Here is a 20,964-nt window from a genome sequence, read left to right as displayed (position 1 = left end):
CAAAGCATCTATCCTGATATTTCTGTTGCAGAGTTGCCTGAAGAATTGTCCCAAATCTGCAACTGTACTGTATAAGTTAGGGCGGCCCAATCCTCTATGGATAACAGGTAAAAACCCTTTAAAGTAGGACGTGGAAGTCATGAGTTTACAGCCGTTGTACCTTGTTTCCATCTGCCTGACTCTCCTTTCAGGGTTGGAAGCAAATCCATGTGGGAATCTCACACGTGACAGGACCTCGCAAAATTCTTTTCTTTTTACCTTGTCCAAGACGTACACAGATGGTTACATATACCGTGGTTTACCTTCATCTTGCACCTGCAAATCCTTTCTGATACCCAGGTGTGTCAAATGAATCCTAGATTTTAAGGTATCTTCCAACTTGCCTTCAATATTAAGAAGTGTGTCGATAATGTTGTCATATATATTTTTCTCGATGTGCATCACATCAATATTATGCCGCAGATCAAAATCTTTCCAATACTACAAGTCCCAAAAAGTGGACTTGCAGGTAAACAATAATCTCTCTTCTGCCCTGCCACACTTCCTTTTCCCGCTACCATTATCATGATGGCTTCCTGGTGTAATATGCCTGACCTTCTATAATTCCAGTTGCAACTCACCGGCTATGAGCCTCTTTGGCGCATCACGGTTTTCATGCTTTGCATTGAATACATGTCTTCAGTAATTTGTAGGACACGACTTGTCCTTGGCAAGGAAATGGTGGTGTCCAATGTAACAAATCTTGGTAAGTATTGCGTATGACAGCGAATTCCTATCATAGCGAACACATGCATTGTAACCATGTGTTGTTCTCCCTGACTGTGCCCAAAGCCGGATAATTATGGATGCACGAAATTATAATAGCACTGTCGGGTGGTAGGTATGACATATGACAACGGATGGCTTATCATTGTGGGAGCTAGTAAGACATCGCCGGTGCCTGGAAACGGGATAAGGCGAAGACATGCACGCCGGCGGATCTTACCCAGGTTGGGGGCTCTCCGTGGAGATAATACCCCTACTCCTGCTTTGCGGGGTCTCTGCATGATCTCTAGATCGATAAGAAGCTACAAGAGGCTCCTTGAGCTATTCGGTGGAGGGAGGAAGAAGGGCAAGGCTAGCTCTCTTCTCTCCCTATGGTTGTGTCTAAAACTCTCTGAGATCAACCCTTTGCATGGGTGTCCTGGGGGGTTTATATAGGCCTACCCCCGGGGGGTACAATGGTAATCCGGCCTAAGCGTGGACCCAGGCTGTCAGCGTCTACGTCCGCCGGCTTCTGGGGCCCGCCGACTGGTGGGTCCCGCCGACTACCGGCCCCACCGCTTGGGGGGTCTTGTCGGGGGCTGGTTACGGTCGCCTCGCCTCTGATGACGAGGGCTTTGTCGAGGTAAGCATGGATACAGTGACGCCGCCTTGCCGGCGCTCACTGTAGCCTTACCTCGTCTTGTCTGCTTGATGGTGCTTGCGCCCCGGGCAGGGGAGCAAGCCGGCTGCAGGAAGCCGGCCTGGCCTTAGGCCGGCTAGGGGAGGCCAAGCCGCCTTCGGATGTCTCTCTGACTGAAGGGGCCTGCCGCTTCTGGGACGTACCAGCGGCCCATCGTGGATGGCATCATGATTCGCATGGCAGCAGTGCCTCGCCGGACAGGAGATGTCCGCCATGTACGGCATACTTTAGCCATGCTTGCTCTGAGATTCGGGGGTGGCAGGGTCCACTGTAGCCACGCCCCGTCTCGTCACTGTTATGGGGGGTTGACTGTAGGGTACGGCCCATGGCCGCCTGCCATGGGCCGGCTTTCTCGGAGCCGGTCCTTCATGGGCCGGCTTTCTTGGAGCCGGCCCTTCATGGGCTGGCTTTCTTGGAGCCGGCCCTGTTGTGGCGTCCCCCGAAGATTGTTTACGGCCGGGCTGCCTTACGCTTGTCGGCCTAAGCGATAGCCGGCCGGAAGAAGGCGGCCCCGTGTCTTGGGCGCCTCAAGGCTCCGTTAGCCCATTGTTTTTTCTGAGGGCCAAAGGGAGCCCGTTAGGCTACCCGTGGCCATTTACTCCGACAGTAGTCCCCGAAGCTGGTTGGGCTTCGCGGCTAAAAGGGGGAACGAGAAGCTCGGCCAGCTTCCTATCCCGAAGAGCCGGCAGCTAGGAGCCGGCAGCTAGGAATCTCGGCGAAGCCTTGCCAAATTCCAAAGGCGGGAAAACAGCTGGTGCACCAGCCAAGCGGCGGGTTGACCGCCCGCCACCCGCGCGCCGCGTGGCACCCTTCGGCTGGGAGGGCCTACCAGCCCACGCGCGCGACGGGACGCCGCTGCATGCCGGGGCCCACCACTTTCACGCCTCGGCTCATGCGTGGATCTTTTGTGGCCCGAAACCGACCGCACATCTTCCGGCGGCGGTTCCCACTCGCCATCAAGGCGCGATAAACGCAGGTCGTGGGGGAGTGGGCGTAGTTAATCCCCCCCCCCCCGTGCCTCGCCTCCTCAGCTTCGTCGCGCAATGCTATAAGTAGGGGCGGGGAGGGGGAGTAGCAGTTGTTCGCACACTCGCCCTCGCCCCGCCTCCTCCCTTTTCTTCCTCGCCGTGGTAGCCCTTCGCTGTGCTCCCGCTCCGCCATTCTTTTCTTCTTACCAGCGTGCCGCAGGCCTGCTACCTCCGCGCCGAGCGCTCTCCGCCGCCACGCTTGCCGTCATGGCTCCGACGTCAAGCTCTTGGGACGGCTCCACCGTCCGCGATGACCACATCGATTTCCTCCGCAAGACGCGGCGGCTGCCCGGTGAGCATCTTGTGCGAGTCCATCTTGCGCTATCTAGGGAGGTTTCGCCGGCACCGTAGGATGGCGAGCAAGTAATATTTTACTCGCACTGCCTGCGCGGCGTCGGCCTCCCCGCGAGCGGCTTCTTCCGCGCATTTCTCGATTTCTATCGGCTTCAGCCGCACCACCTCACCCCCAACATGGTGGTGTTGTTGTCGGCCTTCGTCTCGTTGTGCGAGGGTTTCCTCGGCGTCCTCCCCACCATCGAGCTCTGGGGGGAGCTCTTCCAATCCAAGCTCGGCACGGTCATCGCGGGCGTGCCGGCTCCGTGCGGCGCCTTCATCGCGATATGGAGGTCCACCGCTGACAACCCCTTCCCTCCTATCGCGCTGATCCAGTCGGTGAAGCTCGGGCAACATTCTTACTTTTACGTGAAGAACGTTGCCCCGAACGGCGATTATGTCAATTTGCCGGCTTCCGGCTTCCGTGGCCGACCCGCCGGCTGCGAGGCCGGCTTCATGGTCCTATCGGGCTAGGTCGGTAACGCCGGCTGGAGCTAGTGCCATCGCCCGGCTTCGGGTGCTGGTCCAGTCGTAGTGCCTGACCAGGCCCGACTTGATCGCCGCCTTCGTCGAGCACCGGGTTCTTCCACTCCAGGGCCGCCCTCATCTGATCTGTCAGATGAGCGGCCGCTTCGACCCAAGCCGGCTCAGCACCAGGGAGATGCCTCACGACCAGGTGTCGTACATGGTGAACTACATCGCCAACTGCAAGCTCACTGAGGACTGGCAGTATGGCAAGGCGCCGTACTCTCGCGCCAATCCACCACCCTTGGTAAATTTTCTTTCTTCCTTTGTTGCCCAATTTTCTTTTCTGGCCGACTCTTGACTAGTCGGTTTGTCTTCAATCAGAATCCTCTCCTTCATCCTTCGGCTGGGACTGCGGGGCCGGAGCGCGAGTTCGCCCCCGACCGTGAGGCGGACGACTCCGAGGACGCCGACTTGGGGGCAGCCGCCCTGGACAACGACGCCGCGGGGGGCGGCGGCGAGACAGGCGACTCCGGCTTCACCGCCGGCTTTGACAACTGGCCCAATGATGACGAGGCCGATCCCATTCCGCGCCGCCAGCCGGCGACTGACCCCCAAGGTGCCGGCCCATCCGGCGGGCCGACCGAACGAGGCAGCGCAGAGAAGCGCCGAGCGGCGCCGACTCCGATCGGAGGCCGGCCAAAGAAGCCCAAGGGATCAGCGGCGGCGACCAAGCGGGACGAGGCGGCCGTGAAGGCGGCCCGCTTCCGCAAAGTGGTGAAGCAGCTGCAGGCGGTCTCGGCATAAGTTTTGGCCCTTACGCACTTTTTATTTCTTTCTTTAGTCAATGTTATTCTAAGCCCTTTCTCCGTTTTGCCAACCAGGGCCCCGCTTTCTCTTGAGCGGACTACCGCCGCCTCCATAGTCGGCAGAGCGGGAGGATCTGCGGGCTCCCGTCACGTAGACCCCCTCGCCGAGCTTCAGGCGGCGACGGAGCGGAACACGCAGGAGGCGCGGGAGGAGCGGGAGGCGGAGGAGCGAAGGGCAGCCGCTGCCTAGTCGGCCCAAGGGGACGACGGCAGAGTCGGCCGAGGCGCACTCCGACGCTGCAGCCAGGGCCCGGGCGGAAGCCGAGGCCACAGAGAGGGCAGCGGAGGGCCTGTGTGGCCAGCCTCTGCAACTTGTCAACCCCCTACGCTCCACGCTCCCGGGCGTCCCGGTGCCCCCGACGGAGGAAATCGGCTGCGACCCGCCGGTGATGGAGAGGGAAGGGGCGACGTAGTCGTCCCGGAGGGAGAAGTGGTGCCACCTCCGTCGTCCGGGACTGGACAAGGCGGCCAGCCCGAGGTGCCGCCTGAGCAGCCGACGGGAGGAGAGCCGACTGCAACGGCGGATCTTGTAGTCCTGTCGCCGACTCGCCGGCGTGCGGGGAGGGCGGCTTCAGAGCCGGATCCGCAGAGGGCGGCCGGCTCCAGCTCGTTGTCACATGATCTGGAGTCGGCCACAACTAGGTCGCCGTGGTGGACGCCGGGCGGTGGGACGGCCGCGTTGAACCTAGCGGCACAAGATGTTCGTAGCCGGCTTCAGGCTCAAGCCGCCGCGCTGTAGCAATGTACCCGAGAGTTTCTTGCGACCCGAGCGGTCGTTCGGGTGAGTTTTCTTGCTCATGATTTTTTCCGTGGGGGCGCGTCAGCGCACCCACTGGGTGTAGTCCCCGAGTTCCGAGCCGGCTGCTGAGCAGGCGGCTTGGAACTTCTTCGAAGACTTTGCCTTATTGATTTTCTTTTCCCTTCGCAGGATTATGACAACCTCCACGCCGCTATCTTCAACTCCCATGTCCGGGAGGCAAATCAAAGGGCCGCCGATCTGACGGAGAGCCGGTGTGAGTGTCTTTGTCTTTTTATCTCATGTGGGGGTGCGTCAGCGCACCCACTGGGTGTAGTCCCCAAGATTCGGGCCGACTACTAAGCAGTCGGGTCGGGTCTTTCTTGCCGACTTCTTTCTTAACTTATTCTTTTCATGCTGGCAGGCGCCAACCCTGACTTGAGGCAACAAGTGGGTGTGGCCCAGACCGCCCTTCGCACCAGGGAGGGTGAGCTCAGTGCCCTAGCTCTGGAGCATGACCGCCTGGCCAAGAGACTGGCCGACCAGGAGGAAAGCCACAGGGTGGCCCTAAAGGCGGCGCAGGATAGCAAGGCCGCCCTCAAAGCCAAATACGAGACTGAGGCGGCGAGCTGGGCCAAGGCACGGCAAGCCTTGAGCGAAGGCTACGGCCGAGTCGAGGATTTGGTTGACGGTAGGCCGCCTTGTTCTTCACTTTGCTTGTTCCTTGTAGGCCAGCTTATCTCTTGACTTGCTTTGTTTCTTTCTTCTTTGTGAAGAGTACTTTCCTGGCTATTCTGTCGCCGCCAACCAAGCCATCGAAGCTCATCGCGAGGCCCGGCGGCAGGCTGGGGTTGAGATCACGCCGGATGCGAACCGGTCGCTTGAGGAGCAGTTTCTGGCGATCCAGGCCCGCCTTCAGCCGGCCTACCGCATGCTCTGCCGGCTTCAGCGTGCCGGAGCACAGGTGCTGGCCGCCCTCTGGCCTGGCGAAGTAATTCCTCACACCCCCAGCCGTACTGCCGACTGGCTGGAGGTAGTCGTCGGCCGCCTTGAGGCCTGGAAGGCTTCAGCAGCTCGATCCGGTGCCTGCCGGGCGCTAGAGTTCGTTCGGGCTTGGTACCCTGGGCTGAACTTAGACCAACTGCGCACCTGGCGGCAGGAGGCTGACGAGGAGATCAAGGTGGTGCGGCTGGCTATCATCCAACGCGCCTCGGTGATCGCCGACTTCATCGACACCAACGCTTTTGCTCCTGAGGTGAACGAGGACGGCGTCGCGCAGCCAGAGGAATGGTTTGGGCTGAACCCGGCCGATGGTGAAGACTCGGCAGAGGAGATTGACTCCAGCGACGAGGGCGAAGAGGGGGAGGAGGAGGAAGACGGCGTAGACGCTGTGCCGGATGTTGGAGCAGCCGGCCAGCCTCAGCCTGACCGTGCCTCCAGCAACGAGGCGCGCGCGAATGCCCCGCCTGTTGCCGGTGATGACCAGGCCGAGACTCGCCAGCCGGCCACTCCTCCAGCCGACACCGTCGTCTCAATCAATCTTCATGACGCTCCGGGCGCTCCCTTGGCTTGATTCATTGTTTTTATTTTCCTGCTCGACACTCTTTGAACAGATTTGTTATCTTTGCGCAATTCCACCCACTGGGGGTGTATTCAAACTTCGTTGAATGCCGGCCTCTCAAAGGCCTTTTGTGTAAATATTATTATGCATGAGCGTGGCTTCCATTCCTACTTGCTTTTTATCTCTCGGCTTTTTTCCTTTGCCGCCTTCCTTTGGGTGCCGCCTTCCCAGCCGGACAACTGCTCTGTATTTTGTGGCCGGGTAAGGAGTTGAACCGTCTGGGAAGGCAAGTACTCAAGCTTTCTTAGATTGTAGCAGAGTAGGCACGGAAGCCAGCCAGCCGGCTGCTTCAACAGCCAGTTGACGAGGAGGAAACTAGCTTGTGTTATGTATGTTCGTTAGTCCTTAGCCGTTTTTCATGTGGGCATCCGTTCCGCCTTCAACTCTCGCTAGTCGGCAGTCGATTCTTTGAGCTGTGCCTTTCGCAAGAGAGGGCTTGGGTGTCGGCACATTACTTGTCTGACTACAGGTAGAACTTGGACATAACTCAAGGCGGCAAGTCCTTGGGCCGACTAGTCGGACCCGGTGCCGGACGGAGAAAATAAATGTGGTGGGCTAACCATGGGTATGATACCCGGCATACATAGATAAAATAGGGTAGTCCCCGAGAACTCCTCGGGGGGCCCGTTGTCTGATACTTAATACAAAAGGTAGCATGATGCATACTTCATTTCAACTGTAAAATCTTCGAAGAAGATTAGCATTCCATGGGCGCTCCGACTCCTTGCCCGAGTCGTCTCTCTTGCGTGCCTTCGGCTTCTGTGTGTCAATTAAGTAATAGGAGTCGTTTGCCAGAGCCCGGCTGATGATGAAGGGGCCTCCCCAAGGTGTTGAGAGCTTGTGCCGGCTGGCTGTTCGCTGTATCAGCCGGAGCACAAGGTCTCCCTCTTGGAAGGATCTTGGCTTCACCGTCCGGCTGTGGTAACGGCGCAGACCTTGCTGGTATATGGCGGACCGGCTGAGGGCTAACAGTGGGCTTTCTTCCACCAAGTCGACGCTATCTTCTCTTGCTTCTTTAGCCTCCGCCTCCGTGTACATGGTGACCCGAGGTGAGTCGAATTCGATGTCAGTTGGGATGACAGCCTCGGCACCATATACAAGGAAGAAAGGGGTGAAGCCGGTTGACTTGTTTGGGGTAGTGCGCAGACTACAGAGGACGGTCGGTAGCTCGTCGAGCCAGTAGTCGGCCGAACGCTCCAGCGGCACGACCAGTCGGGGCTTGATGCCGGAGAGGATGAGGCCGTTTGCTCGCTCGACTTGGCCGTTTGACTGCGGGTGGGCAACGGACGCTAAGTCCAGTCGGATGCCCTGTGTTGCGCAGAAACGTGCCAGTGCTCCCTTGGCAAAATTTGTGCCATTGTTGGTGATGATGCTGTGTGGCACGCCATACCGAGTTGTAATATCCGCAATGAATGTTACGACAATCGGCCCATTCAGTTTCTTGGTCGGCTTTGCTTCAATCCACTTGGTAAATTTGTCCATGGCGACAAGCAGATGTGTCATGCCGCCGCACGCCGTCTTGAATGGGCCGACCATGTCCAGCCCCCAGACGGCAAAGGGCCAAGTGATGGGGATGGTCTTAAGTGCCGAAGCCGGCAGGTGTTGCTTAGGGCCGAAGACGTGGCACCCTTTGCAGTGTTTGACTAGTTCCTTGGCATCCTCCAAAGCAGTCGGCTAGAAGAATCCATGGCGGAATGCTTTGGCGACGAGCGCCCTGGAGGCAGCATGGTGGCCGCATTCACCTTGGTGGATGTCTTCGAGGATTGCTATGCCTTTCTCTGGCTCGACGCAGCGCTAGAAGACTCCGGTAGCACTGCGCCTAACTAGCTCTTGGTTCATTATTGTGTAAGCTCCAGCTCGGAATTGGACTTGTCTTGCCAAGATCTCATCAGTCGGTAGCTCTCCATTTACCAGGAAACGGAGGATGGGCTGGGTCCATGATGGAGCTGTGATTTCTTCGACTGCCAAAATGGCTACTACAACCAGGGTGGGCGGGCTGGGTTGTGAGGAGTTGGAGTCGGCCTCCGCCTGCTGTGTTGCTGCAGTCCTTGGGCCGGGTTCGACTATGGCAGTCCCCGAGCCGGCTGCTGAAGTCCCTGGGCCGCCTGCCTGGTCCCCGAAGTTGGATCCGACTGCGTCGGGGTCAGGCGGCACGAAGATGGAACTGGATTCCATAGACGGCTTGACAGATGGCTTGAGGAGGCGTTGGAGGGCGACGCCGGTTGGTATAGCTTGCCGGGTGGAGCCTATTCGTGCCAGGGCATCTGCTTGCTCATTGTCGGCCCGTGGAACATGAAGGAACTCGCACCCCTCGAAATATCCGCTGAGCTGCTGGACGAGGAAACGGTAGCTTGCCATGTTTGCGTCCTTGGCATCCCAGTCGCTGGATGATTGCTGAACCACTAAGTCCGAGTCGCCATAACATAGGATCCGGCGGATGCCGAGTTCCTTGGCTAGCCGGAGCCCATGTATGAGCGCCTCGTACTCGGCCACATTGTTTGAGGCAGCAAAGTGGATTTGCAGTGTGTATCTGAGCTTGTCGCCCTTGGGAGAGGTGAGGACGATGCCGGCTCCCAAGCCGGTGCGCATCTTGGATCCGTCAAAGTGCATCCGCCAATGAGTGGAGTCGGGGGCCGGTGGCAGGTACTAGGTCTTGGCCCAGTCGACGAGGAAGTCGGCCAATGCTTGGGACTTGATGGTGGTGCGGGGCTGATAGTAGACTGTGCAAGGAGCCAGCGCGATGGCCCATTTCGCCACTCGGCCGGATGCATCCCGGCTGCCTATGATCTCGGCAAGCGGGGCAGTGCATACGACCGTGATGGGATGCTCTTGAAAGTAGGGCTTGAGTTTCTTGGAGGCGAAGTACACACCATAGCAGATTTTCTGATAGTGCGGGTAGTTCTGTTTTGAGGCGGACAGTACTCTGCTCAAATAATATACCGGCCTCTGGACTAGCTGAGCCCGACCTTCTTCGGGACGCTGGACTACGATGACCGTGCTGACCACCCGGCTGGTAGCGGCGATGTAGAGGAGCATGGGCTCCTTCTCAGTTGGGGCCGCCAAGACAGGTGGTGTGGACAACATCTTCTTCAGCTCGTGGAAATCTTGGTCCGCCTGGTCATTCCACTCAAAGTGAGTGGACTTCTTCATGAGTCGATAGAGGGGGAGAGCCTTCTCTCCGAGCCGGCTCATGAAGCGGTTCAAAGACGCCAAGCATCCGGTGAACTTTTGGACGTCTCGCAGCTTGGTAGGGACCTTCATTCTCTCTATAGCCTTGATCTTCACTGGGTTGCACTCGATGCCGCATTTGGAGACCAAGAATCCTAGAAGTTGGTCGGCTGGCACCCCGAACACGCATTTCTCTGGGTTGAGCTTGATCTGAAAGTGGCGCAAATTCTCAAAGGTCTCCTTGAGGTCTTCCAGCAAGGTGCCGCGCTGCTCCATCTTCACCACGACATCGTCTACGTAGACGTGGGCTGTTCTACCGAGTTGCTTGAGGAGGCATTTCTGCATGCAACGCTGAAAGGTGGCACCAGCATTTCTCAAGCCGAATGTCATAGTCAGGTAACAGAAAGCTCCGAATGGGGTGATGAAGGCGGTCTTCAAGCGATCAGACGGGTTCAACTTTATCTGGTAGTAGCCTGAATAAGCATCCAAGAAACTCAACAGCTCGCATCCGGCTGTGGAGTCTATCACTTGGTCGATCCTTGGCAGAGCGAATGGATCTTTAGGGCAGGCTTTGTTGAGGCTGGTGTAGTCGATGCACATGCGCCACTGCTTGTTCTTTTTCAACACGAGGACCGGGTTGGCTAGCCATTCTGGAAAGAACACTTCCATAATGAAGCCGGCTGCCAGAAGCCGGGCTATTTCTTCTCCGACTACTCTTCTCTTCTCTTCCGACAGGCGGCGCAAGTGTTGCCTGACCGGCTTTGCATCAGATCGAACGTGTAGCTTGTGCTCGGCGAAATCCGCCAGGACACCCAGCATGTCTTTGGGGGACCATGCAAAAGATGTCCCGATTCTCATGGAGGAAATCGACGAGCTCGCCTTCCTATTTGCTGTCAAGGCCTGTGCCTATGACAGTGTGCCTCTCCGGATGCTCCGGGTCCAGAGGTATCTTCTTTGTCTCCTTGGCCGGCTGGAAAGAACCTTGAGCTTCACATTCTTTGGGGTCAGGGGACAAGGCTGCTGCTTACCAGCCAAGGTCACAATTCGATCCAGCATCTTCTTCTCTTCGGCGATCACGAGGAACTCGGCTAGCCGACTACTGGCTGCTGAACACTCAGAGGACTTCTTATAGTCTCCGGCTATGGTGATAATGCCCTTGGAACTCGGCATCTTCATCTTGAGGTTGGCGTAGTGGGGCACAACCATAAACTTGGCCAACACTAGTCGGCCAAGCAATGCGTGGTACGGGCTCTCCAAATCCACTACCTCGAACCATATTGCCTCTCTGCGGAAATGATCCTTGTCCCCAAAGAGGACATCCATCCTTATCTTGCCGATTGGTGAGTAGGACAAGCCGGGTACGATGCCGTGGAACACAGTCTGGCTTGGCATGAGTTGCTTCAGCTTGATGTTGAGCCTCTCCATTGTATCTCGGTACAGTATGTTGATACTGATCCCGCCGTCTATCAGCACGCGGGAGAATCGGGCGGCACGCCTCTCTGTTGCCTGGGTGGCATCCAGATCTAGGGCATAGTAGCCAGGAGACGGCATCACCTCTGGGTGGTCGTCCCGGCTCCAGCTGATGGGCTTCTCTGACCAATGCATTAACTCAGGGTTACTGGAGGCGACCGCATTGACTTCTTGCTGCTGTCGGCGCCGGCTGCGCCGGTCTTCTGTCTGGCTGGTGAACAAAATGTAGGCGGCCTGCTCGTCAGGGAACTCGTCTTGGATAGCTCCGACTGCATGCCGAGCGGCCGGCTGTTGCGGGGCAGGAGGCGGCTGGCCTGCAGGCGGAGGCGGCAGCAGCCCCTCACCATTGGAGATTCGGGTGAGCCAATGACACTTCCGTGTTGTATGGTTGGACGGCTTCGCGCCGCTGTGGAACTTGCAGGTGGCGTCGAGGGTTTGCTCGTAGGAGAAAGTCGGCTCCCAAGCCGGCCTTCCGCCCTTTTGCTTCTTCGGAGCCGGCCGTCCCTCAGGTTGCTCTTCTTCCATCGTGGCCACCTGCCGACTAGTGGAAGGCGGCATAGGGGCCTTGCGCTTGTGGTCGTTTTGATACGGGCGCCGGCTTGATTCTCCGGCCGGCGTCTTGGGAGCCGGTGCCAGCACTTTTGAAAGTGCAACTATCCCTAGGTGGTTTTGGTAATTCATAACAACATATAGCTCATTGAGCTAATGCTATTCCAAGACTATTATTTCAGGAAAGCTCAATGAATGGCATGGCATGGATGATGAAAGTGGATCCCTCAAAATACTAAGGACAAAGGATTGGCTCAAGCTCAAAAGCTCAAGACTCTTCATTTTGCATTTTAGTGATCCAAGATCACATTGAGTCTATAGGAAAAGCCAATACTATCAAGAAGGGATGAGGTGTTGCTTAATGAGCATCTTGCTTCATGTGCTTAGTGATATGCTCCAAAACCGTCAACTACTTTCCCACATCCACAAATGACCTAAACCTAAAGCCAGAATTGGTCACACCGACTCTTCCAATCCGGCGCCACCAATTCCAAAAGTCATAGCCACTGCCACAAACCCTAAGCAAATCGGTCTTACCGATAGGGATCTCGGTCTCGCCGAGATGGGGTTGCAATCTCTCTGTTTCCCTTAACGTTTCGGTCTAATCGAAGTGAGCGATCGGTCCCACCGAGATTGCAATGTAAACTCTCTGTTTCCTTTTTGTAACATTTCGGTCTCACCGAAAAGAGCAAATCGGTCCTACCGAGTTTACCTGACCAACTCTCTGGTTAGCTAATTACCAAAATCGGTCTCACCGAGTTTGTGTAATCGGTCTCACCGAGATTACGTTATGCCCTAACCCTAACCGAATAGGTCTCACCGAGATGCATGTCAGTCCCACCGAAAATCACTAACGGTCACTAGGTTTACTAAATCGGTCCGACCGAGTTTAACGATTCGGTCCCACTGAGTTTGGTAAATTGTCTGTAACGGTTAGATTTTGTGTGGAGGCTATATATACCCCTCCACCTCCTCTTCATTTGTGGAGAGAGCCATCAGACTAAACCTACACTTCCAACTTACCATTTCTGAGAGAGAACCACCTACTCATGTGTTGAGGCCAAGATATTCCATTCCTACCATATGAATCTAGATCTCTAGCCTTCCCCAAGTTGCTTTCCACTCAAACCCTCTTTCCACCAGATCCAAATCCTATGAGAGAGAGTTGAGTGTTGGGGAGACTATCGTTTGAAGCACAAGAGCAAGAAGTTCATCATCAACGCACCATTTGTTACTTGTTGGAGAGTGGTGTCTCCTAGATTGGCTAGGTGTCACTTGGGAGCCTCCGACAAGATTGTGGAGTTGAACCAAGGAGTTTGTAAGGGAAAGGAGATCGCCTACTTCGTGAAGATCTACCGCTAGTGAGGCAAGTCCTTCGTGGGCGACGGCCATGGTGGGATAGACAAGGTTGCTTCTTCGTGGACCCTTCTTGGGTGGAGCCCTCCGTGGACTCGCACAGCCGTTACCCTTCGTGGGTTGAAGTCTCCATCAACATGGATGTACGATAGCACCACCTATCGGAACCACGCCAAAAACATCCATGTCTCCAATTGCGTTTGAATCCTCCAAACCCTTCCCTTTACTTTCTTACAAGTTGCATGCTTTAATTACCGCTGCCTATATACTCTTTGCATGCTTGCTTGAATTGTGTGATGATTGCTTGACTTGTCCTAAAATAGCTAAAATCTGCCAAACTCTAAAATTGGGAAAAGGTTAAGTTTTTAATTGGTCAAGTAGTCTAATCACCCCCCTCTAGACTTACTTCAAGGTCCTACAAGTGGTATCAGAGCTTTGGTCTCCATTTGCTTTGATTTCCATAGCTTTTGGTGGTCATAGCATTGGTTTCACAACCTAGGACAGTATGGCGTCTAGCGAGGGAAATTATCACCGTAGAGGTCCTTACTTTGATGGTACTAATTTTGCTAGTTGGAAGCATAAGATGAAAATGCATATTCTCGGACATAACCCCGCCGTTTGAGCAATTATTTGTATTGGCTGGCAAGGTGAATTCTTTGATGGGAGAGAACCGAACCGTGAAGCGAATGCAGAAGAATTGAAGATGCTGCAATACAACACTCAAGCTTGTGATATCATCTTTAACGGGTTGTGCCCCAAAGAGTTCAACAAAATCAGTCGTCTTGAGAATGCAAAGGAAATTTGGGATACTGTCAGGACCCCGACTCAATGCCACATCGAACTAGCATGTAACACCTCATATCACTTTGCGGCCTCACGCACGGTGTTCCCACGGGTGTCGCCTTACCTTTGCCTGGGACCGTTTGCGCCTTTTGGCACACGTATGATAGTGTCGCTAGCATCCATATGATAAGGAGTCCGGGCTGACATGGCTAGTCGTAAACCAAAAGTGGCACAAACTTACAGGGACAGGCATCCATGACCCAACATCGAACGTGTCGGTCATCAGCGAGTGAATCCAGGCTGTAGCACTGGGCTAGCAAGGCTCCGGTGTACCGGGCTGTAGCGGGCTAACAGGACTCCGGTGTTCATCGCGTGACATTTCCCTGAGGGGACAAACACAGGAACGAAGAAGGACACTTGCCGGCCAGCCTAAGTGTTCCGGAGCAGTAGCAAGCTACCATGGCTCAGTGGAAGCACTAGGAGACATTTCCCGGTAAGAGAGGCTACTAAGGATAAACAACTAGATAGTCAGATCCCACACATACCAACCATTTCAGTAACATACACACAATATGCTCGATATGTGCAAATACAACATGGCATCACAACATGACTCTACAACTCAAGTATTTATTCATTAGGCTCCGAGGAGCGAGATATTACAAACATGGGTCTCATGACCCAACATTCAGAGCATACAAGTCAAAGCACAAGCGGAAGCTTAACATGTCTGAGTACAGACATCTACAAGATCCTGCCGAGGGCACAAGATCGTAGCTGAGGTAACAAGCTAAACGTCGAAGTCCACGCGGATCAACTAGTGAGACTGAAGTCTCTCTGCAAAAACGTAAATAGGCAAACGTGAGTACAAATGTACCCAGCAATACTTACATCAGAACTATCTACATATGCATCATTATCATCATAGGGGATGGTGGGGTTTAACTGCAGCAAGCCAGCTTTTACTCGGTGGCTATCCTGAACTATGACTGCAATGTAACTCTTTCAAGGTGGCGCACACGAGTCCACATATTCATCATATCAATACACCACTATGGATCCGCTCCCGTCTCCCTACGAGAACGCCATCCATAGCGCTCACGCTTATTTTGCGTATTTTAAAGTATCCACTTTCACTTGTCTATGAACTGTTATAGGCAACCCAGAAGTCCTTTACCGCGGACACGGCTATTCGAATAGATGATGTTAACCCTGCAGGGGTGTACTTCTTCATACATGTTTCCACCACTTAGCGTCTGCACACGACATGTTCTCGGCAGACTTCAAGCGAAAGACGACGTGGGTGTAGACCACAACCTACCTAAACACTCAAGTCTCTACTCCAGGTTTATCGCCTATTCAGGTTCCATCCACAGGGAGTCCGGCCGAGGTTTCCACATACGGCCCCGAACGATGTGTACAGGGTTCCGTGACACCAAACGGGTGCCCGGCATACCCGGCCACGTGCCTACCGCATCACAGCCCACCCCTCGGGTCAGCGCTGCCCACGGCCTCCAGCATACTACAAACACCAGAAACTTCTTGCAACTCCTGGACAGAGGACAATGGTGATTAATAAGTCGAGCGGGGTCATATTTCAGGGCCCAATGCATGGTAGTAGCTGAATCATGGATCACAAACATAGAACTCAGTTCCTGAGGATGGCTTCAATGAGACAACCCACCATGTACTCCTACATGGCCTCTCACCGCTACCTTTACCAAATCGTGTTCACACACTTAGCTCACACATAGAAGGACATGTTCACACACCTCTGATTCATCCCCGATGAATCAGACCTGACTCAACTCTAAGCAGTAGCAGGCATGACAAACAAGCATGAATGAGTAGGCACAACAGGGCTCAAACAACTCCTACTCATACTAGTGGGTTTCATCTATTTACTGTGGCAATGACAGGTCATGCAGAGGATAAAGGGGTTCAGCTACCGCAGCAAGTAACAGATGAATCGTTGTTGTCCTAATGCAGTAAAAGAGAGCAGGAGCGAGAGAGTGGGATTATATCGAAATGAACAAGGGGGTTTTGCTTGCCTGGCACTTCTGAAGATAGTATAGTTCTTCATCGGTGTCATCGATCCCATCGTCGGAGTCACGTCTATCGAGAGGGAACAAACACTGACAAACAAGGAAGAACACAATCAATGCAATGCACAATATGATGCATGATCATGACATGGCAATATCATGTGTTTTGGCTAATGCAAGCTAGAACAGATTGAGATGAGTCCATTTGAACCAAAGATTCAAATGCAAACCCATTTTAAGAGATCATAATAGTGCATTAACTTGTTTCACCTAAACACCAAGGTTAATGTGTTCTAACATGCATGAAACCAGTGTAGATGGATAGATTGGATTTTTCTGATCATTTTTCATATATAATTTATTTGATTTGGAGCTACGGTTGATTTTCAATGATTTTTAGAAGTTTTAGTTATTTTCTTGAATTTCCTGTATAAGAATAATTCCAGTAATTTAATTAATGCGTCAGCACTGCGTCAGGGTGACGTCAGCGGTCAACGGGGCTGGTCCAGGTCAAACTGACATGTGGGCCCTGCGTCTTAGTAGTTAGTTTAACTGACTAATATTAGTTAGCATTAAACAAATACTAACCTAGTTTAGTTAGTGGCCTAGGGCCCACGCGTCAGTGACCCAGGGGCTCAAACCGGGCCACCCGGTCAATGGTTAGCGGGGTCAAACCCACCGGCGACTCGACACCGGCGAGGCCCGAGACGGTGGCGCGGCTCAGAAAACGCCCATAGGGCATGGGCGAGGCTGTTCTAGGGCTCGTTGGAGAGCTCCTGCAGGCGCGCGTCTAGTGGTGGTGCAGGCTGGTCCTATGGTGTCCGGAGCCAACGGCGGCGAGCACGAAAGCGGCGGCCGATGTTCGGGTGAGTTGCGGGTTCGGTGTTGCAGCTCGCAAGCGAGCCAACTGATGCGCTGGGGCTGCTCTACGGGGTGCTACGAGCGTGTTGGAGTCGCCGGGGTGACCAGATGGTCACCGGAGCTGCGTTGACGGCGAGCTCGGCCGACGGCGTGCTGCGGGCAGCAAGGGGGCGACGGCTATGGCGAGCAAGAGGTAGCGGGGTTAGGGGGGTTAGATGCGGGTGCTCATAGCGAGTCCAACGAGCGTGAGGGTGAGGTCAGGGACGTCCGGTAGCTCCCGAATCGGCGGCGATGAGCTTTGGTGGCCGGCGACGGAAATGGCGATGGTGATGATGAAGTAGCGCATCCGAGGCCGGGAGAATCATCGAGGAGGAAGAGGCAGATGAGGCGGAGCTCGTGGACTAGCTGGCTTGGCATGGGGATGCTGGTGGCCGCGGCAAAGGCGAACGACGGCGACGGTGGTCCTCGGGCGTCGTGCAAGAGAGCGAGGGAGAGGAGGGGAATGGGCACGGGAGAGTGAGAGGGTACGGGGCGGTCGAGGGGGAGTGCGTGGCGCTCGGGGCCGTCTCCAGCAGCGAGCAAGAAGGCAGGAGGTGGCCGCACGGTGGTGCACGCGCGTCGGGCACGCGCCCGTCCTCCTGGCAAAGGAGGAAGACGACAGGGGAGGTGGCGGTGGTGGCTGGGCCGGTCAGCTACAGTGCTGGGCCGGTTGGTGGGCTGCATAGGTGAGGCCAGGTAAGATTCTCTCTCTCTTTTATTGGTTTCTGTTATCTATTTTTCTTCCTCTGTTTTGATTTAGTTTAGAAACTAAATCATTTTAATAAATTCTGTAGGTTATTATATGGCTTGGTAAAATATATACAAAGCCACTCACAAACTTCCAGAATTATTGGAGTCATATTTAATATATATTAAATATAAATCCAAAGCAAATAGTTATTGGATTAATTCAAATGTCCAAAATAAATATTTCCGTGACTCCAAAAATATTGGTTTGAATTTTACCTCATGCCAATGTTTTCACCGAATAACAGGAACATTTTCTTGGGCTCATTTGATGAGATTTAAATGTTGGTTATTTTTAGAGGTTTTTCTGAGGCTTTTGAAAATTCCTCAACTCAAGTTCCATTTGAATTTAAACATGATGCACACATGAAGCTAGCCTAGGTCAGACCAGAATTAGGGATGTGACAACTCACCCCCACTAAACAAGAATCTCGTCCCGAGATTCAAGACGTGAGGTAAGAAGACAAAGGGGACAATAAGCATTACAAACTTCAAGATCCAACTGTCTTCTCGAGGTTGTTGATTTGTCGACTCAAATTGATCTTGACGTCCTTGCTTTCGAGAACTTCAACCAACACGAGGACAAAGAGCGAAACATGTCCACATGGACGGATCATCTTAATGATCACAAGATCAACTCACGGGGTGAATCATTGAAACATCTCTCGAACTGAGACACGAAGCATACAACTAGAGGGATGGAGTGGAACAGATGACGAAGGTTCACTAGGTAGACAACAGCTCCACACTTAAGAGGGTGGTGAACGGTTGTCAACGTAGCGAGCAGTTGAGTTGCCATGATATCATAACGAGCACCCTAGAGAAGGATGAATCGTGGAATTATCCCTTAAATTGGCATAAAGAATTACCTTTGATTCAGATATCGTTGAAACTCTTTATACCGGCCTAAGGCAAATCACAATCGATCATTTGAAGGAGTTCGAAAGAATGACATTCTCGGGCCAGAATGGATGATGTGGACTACCTTGTTGAAGACAACACAAGGGGTGATTTTGCTTATCACCGAAAATGGATGGGACCCATGGTAGAATGGCACATTGGGGGTGCAAGCTGGAAACGAATGCAAATGCTGGAAATGATTCTAGTAACTGGGGAGGAACCCCATCAGTAGAGAGTGAATCCACTATTTGAAAGGTTTATATATATAGCATAACCGAGGAAACCGAGAGCACTATGCAATTAATGCCTACGATAAAACCTAGCACTTGCGCGTGCTCTCAAGAACTTGAGCATTTCCATATTCATCAGGGTTCTGCCAATATTCGTGACAAGGATCCTGGCAACACAACATGCTACCATGATGAATGGTGATGGACGATGCAGATGCAAAAGGAGATAACACTTTCTCAGATTTCACCTTAGCGAAGCCAAGGAAACAAAATCTAGATGATCGACCGAGAAACATTTAGCACTCCGCTTCTAATGTTGTCCTTGATATGCTAGCGCAACCCATTTATTAAAATGGTTTGTTACCTAGAATCATCAAGTAAAAGGTCGGACTTCGGGAGCACAAGAATCTATAAGGATTAACTACAGAGGTAAATCCTATGAAATCCTCATAGGGAGGTGGTCAACTTCTTCAACCAAGATACTAAAATAATAGGCCTTCTGGCTAGGTGCGTTGGCCACGACATCCACGCTACTGGGTTACAGAGAGACCAATATTATAATTCTTGGGAAATGTTCCAACCATCATATCTGCCTGAGACTCAGATCTGGGTGGTGTCAGAATAATTCAGACTCATCGAGTCTAGAAAGAAAAATGAAAGTTTGCAACACAAATCGACGAGATGAGGTTGCGAGATTCTCGGGGAGTGAACTATGGTAGTAAGCTCCAAAACATGAGCTGGTTCTGCTACAATCATGTGAACACGTTGTCCCAGACAAGCATGAACACATAGTAGTCTTATAATAAAACACTACCGGGTTCTGGTAGGGAACCATCATTGAGGATATCAGAATCTTGTGCATGAACTAGTATTCGCACAATAACTCCTTTTCCTCAAACAAACCAATCAGTGGCTTGGGGTGCTAGATATGCATATAGCGTGAAGGTTGCAAGTCTCCAAACCACAGAGTACTTCGCACGTATGCCTGATTGATTTGGGATGATTCCAAGGAAGCAACATTGACTGTCTCAAATCCACGGCGGCAACTTGCATCAAATGCACATGAACTGGAGGAAGTCACTTCTTACATCCGAACATATGCTTCATGAACTAGCATGAAGAAATGCTTTCAAAAGTTTCCAACCCTAGCTTAATGTTCAACGAAATCATGGAGAAGATAAAAATGTTGCTGATGGGCTCAACAACAATTCATCTAGGCTCCCATATAAATGGAATTCCATAATTATGAGAACAAGTGATAGTATTGGTCGGACCAAAGAATATAATGGTATATGCTCGAGGGATCAACCATGAGTAAGACAACATTAAGAACAATGTTGATTCTGATTTGATTTGAGGATAGCCCACACTCAAATCAAAGTTTTGGCAAGACAATAGGTCCAACAACTGGTCACGAGGATCAATCGATGAAGATATCATCTTTCTTCAACACACACACAAAAAGATAACCCTTAAAATGAACTAAGCCAGACAAGCTTTTTTCTTCCAACACTCCAAGTTGTTGTTTAGCTTGAACAAACAGCTCAGGGGTATGCAACACAAATTCTTGGAGAATGGGTGGTTTATATGAAACCGACTTGATCACGAGCTCAACATAACAGTCAGGTGAAGACCTGGTGATACTTCCGAGGAGATATTCAGAAAATCACGAACCACCAATATGTTACTAAGCTCGAGAACAATCTTGCTTTTCAGGGCAAGATGATATGATCAAAAGAGTGAGGGATTGACACAATCCTAACTCGTTGGCCGAAGAGTGCACCAGAAATAAGGACTAGGTAGCACAATCATACTTAGGGTGATCATTCAATAATCAACATGCTAAGAGTGAGGTTATTGTCCTTTAACTACCAAGCAACGGAGTTGCTAGGAGTATATATTTCACACATCACGATTCACTTGTCGGTATTCCGGTTGCAACAACACGGGGACCGAGAAATGAATAACGAGGGCGAGAAGTATCACTACGTCAAGAATTCATAAGAGGTGGTGCAATCCTCATGACATTCCTGACATAAAGTGGGTAATACTTCAGGGTAGAACAGAACAAAAGCTGGATTAATATGTGATCTGCGGAGTACGACTGCTTTGACCCAATCCTAGAAATGGACAAGGTACTGGAGTTTGTTTCTCCTAGTCATTCCAGAATAGAATGACTTGACGGACCACAAGAGTAATAGGCACCAATAAACACGATTTCACAATTACTCCTTACTATCAATTGATAGACAGAGGTCAGATAACAACTAAAGAGGGACAACTCAAAGGAACATATGATTTTCTGAGTTGTGCGTGCATA

The sequence above is a fragment of the Triticum dicoccoides genome, chromosome 3B, assembly GCF_002162155.2.
Source record: "Triticum dicoccoides isolate Atlit2015 ecotype Zavitan chromosome 3B, WEW_v2.0, whole genome shotgun sequence".
Taxonomy (NCBI): Eukaryota; Viridiplantae; Streptophyta; class Magnoliopsida; order Poales; family Poaceae; genus Triticum; species Triticum dicoccoides.
This window is presented reverse-complemented; position numbering follows the sequence as displayed.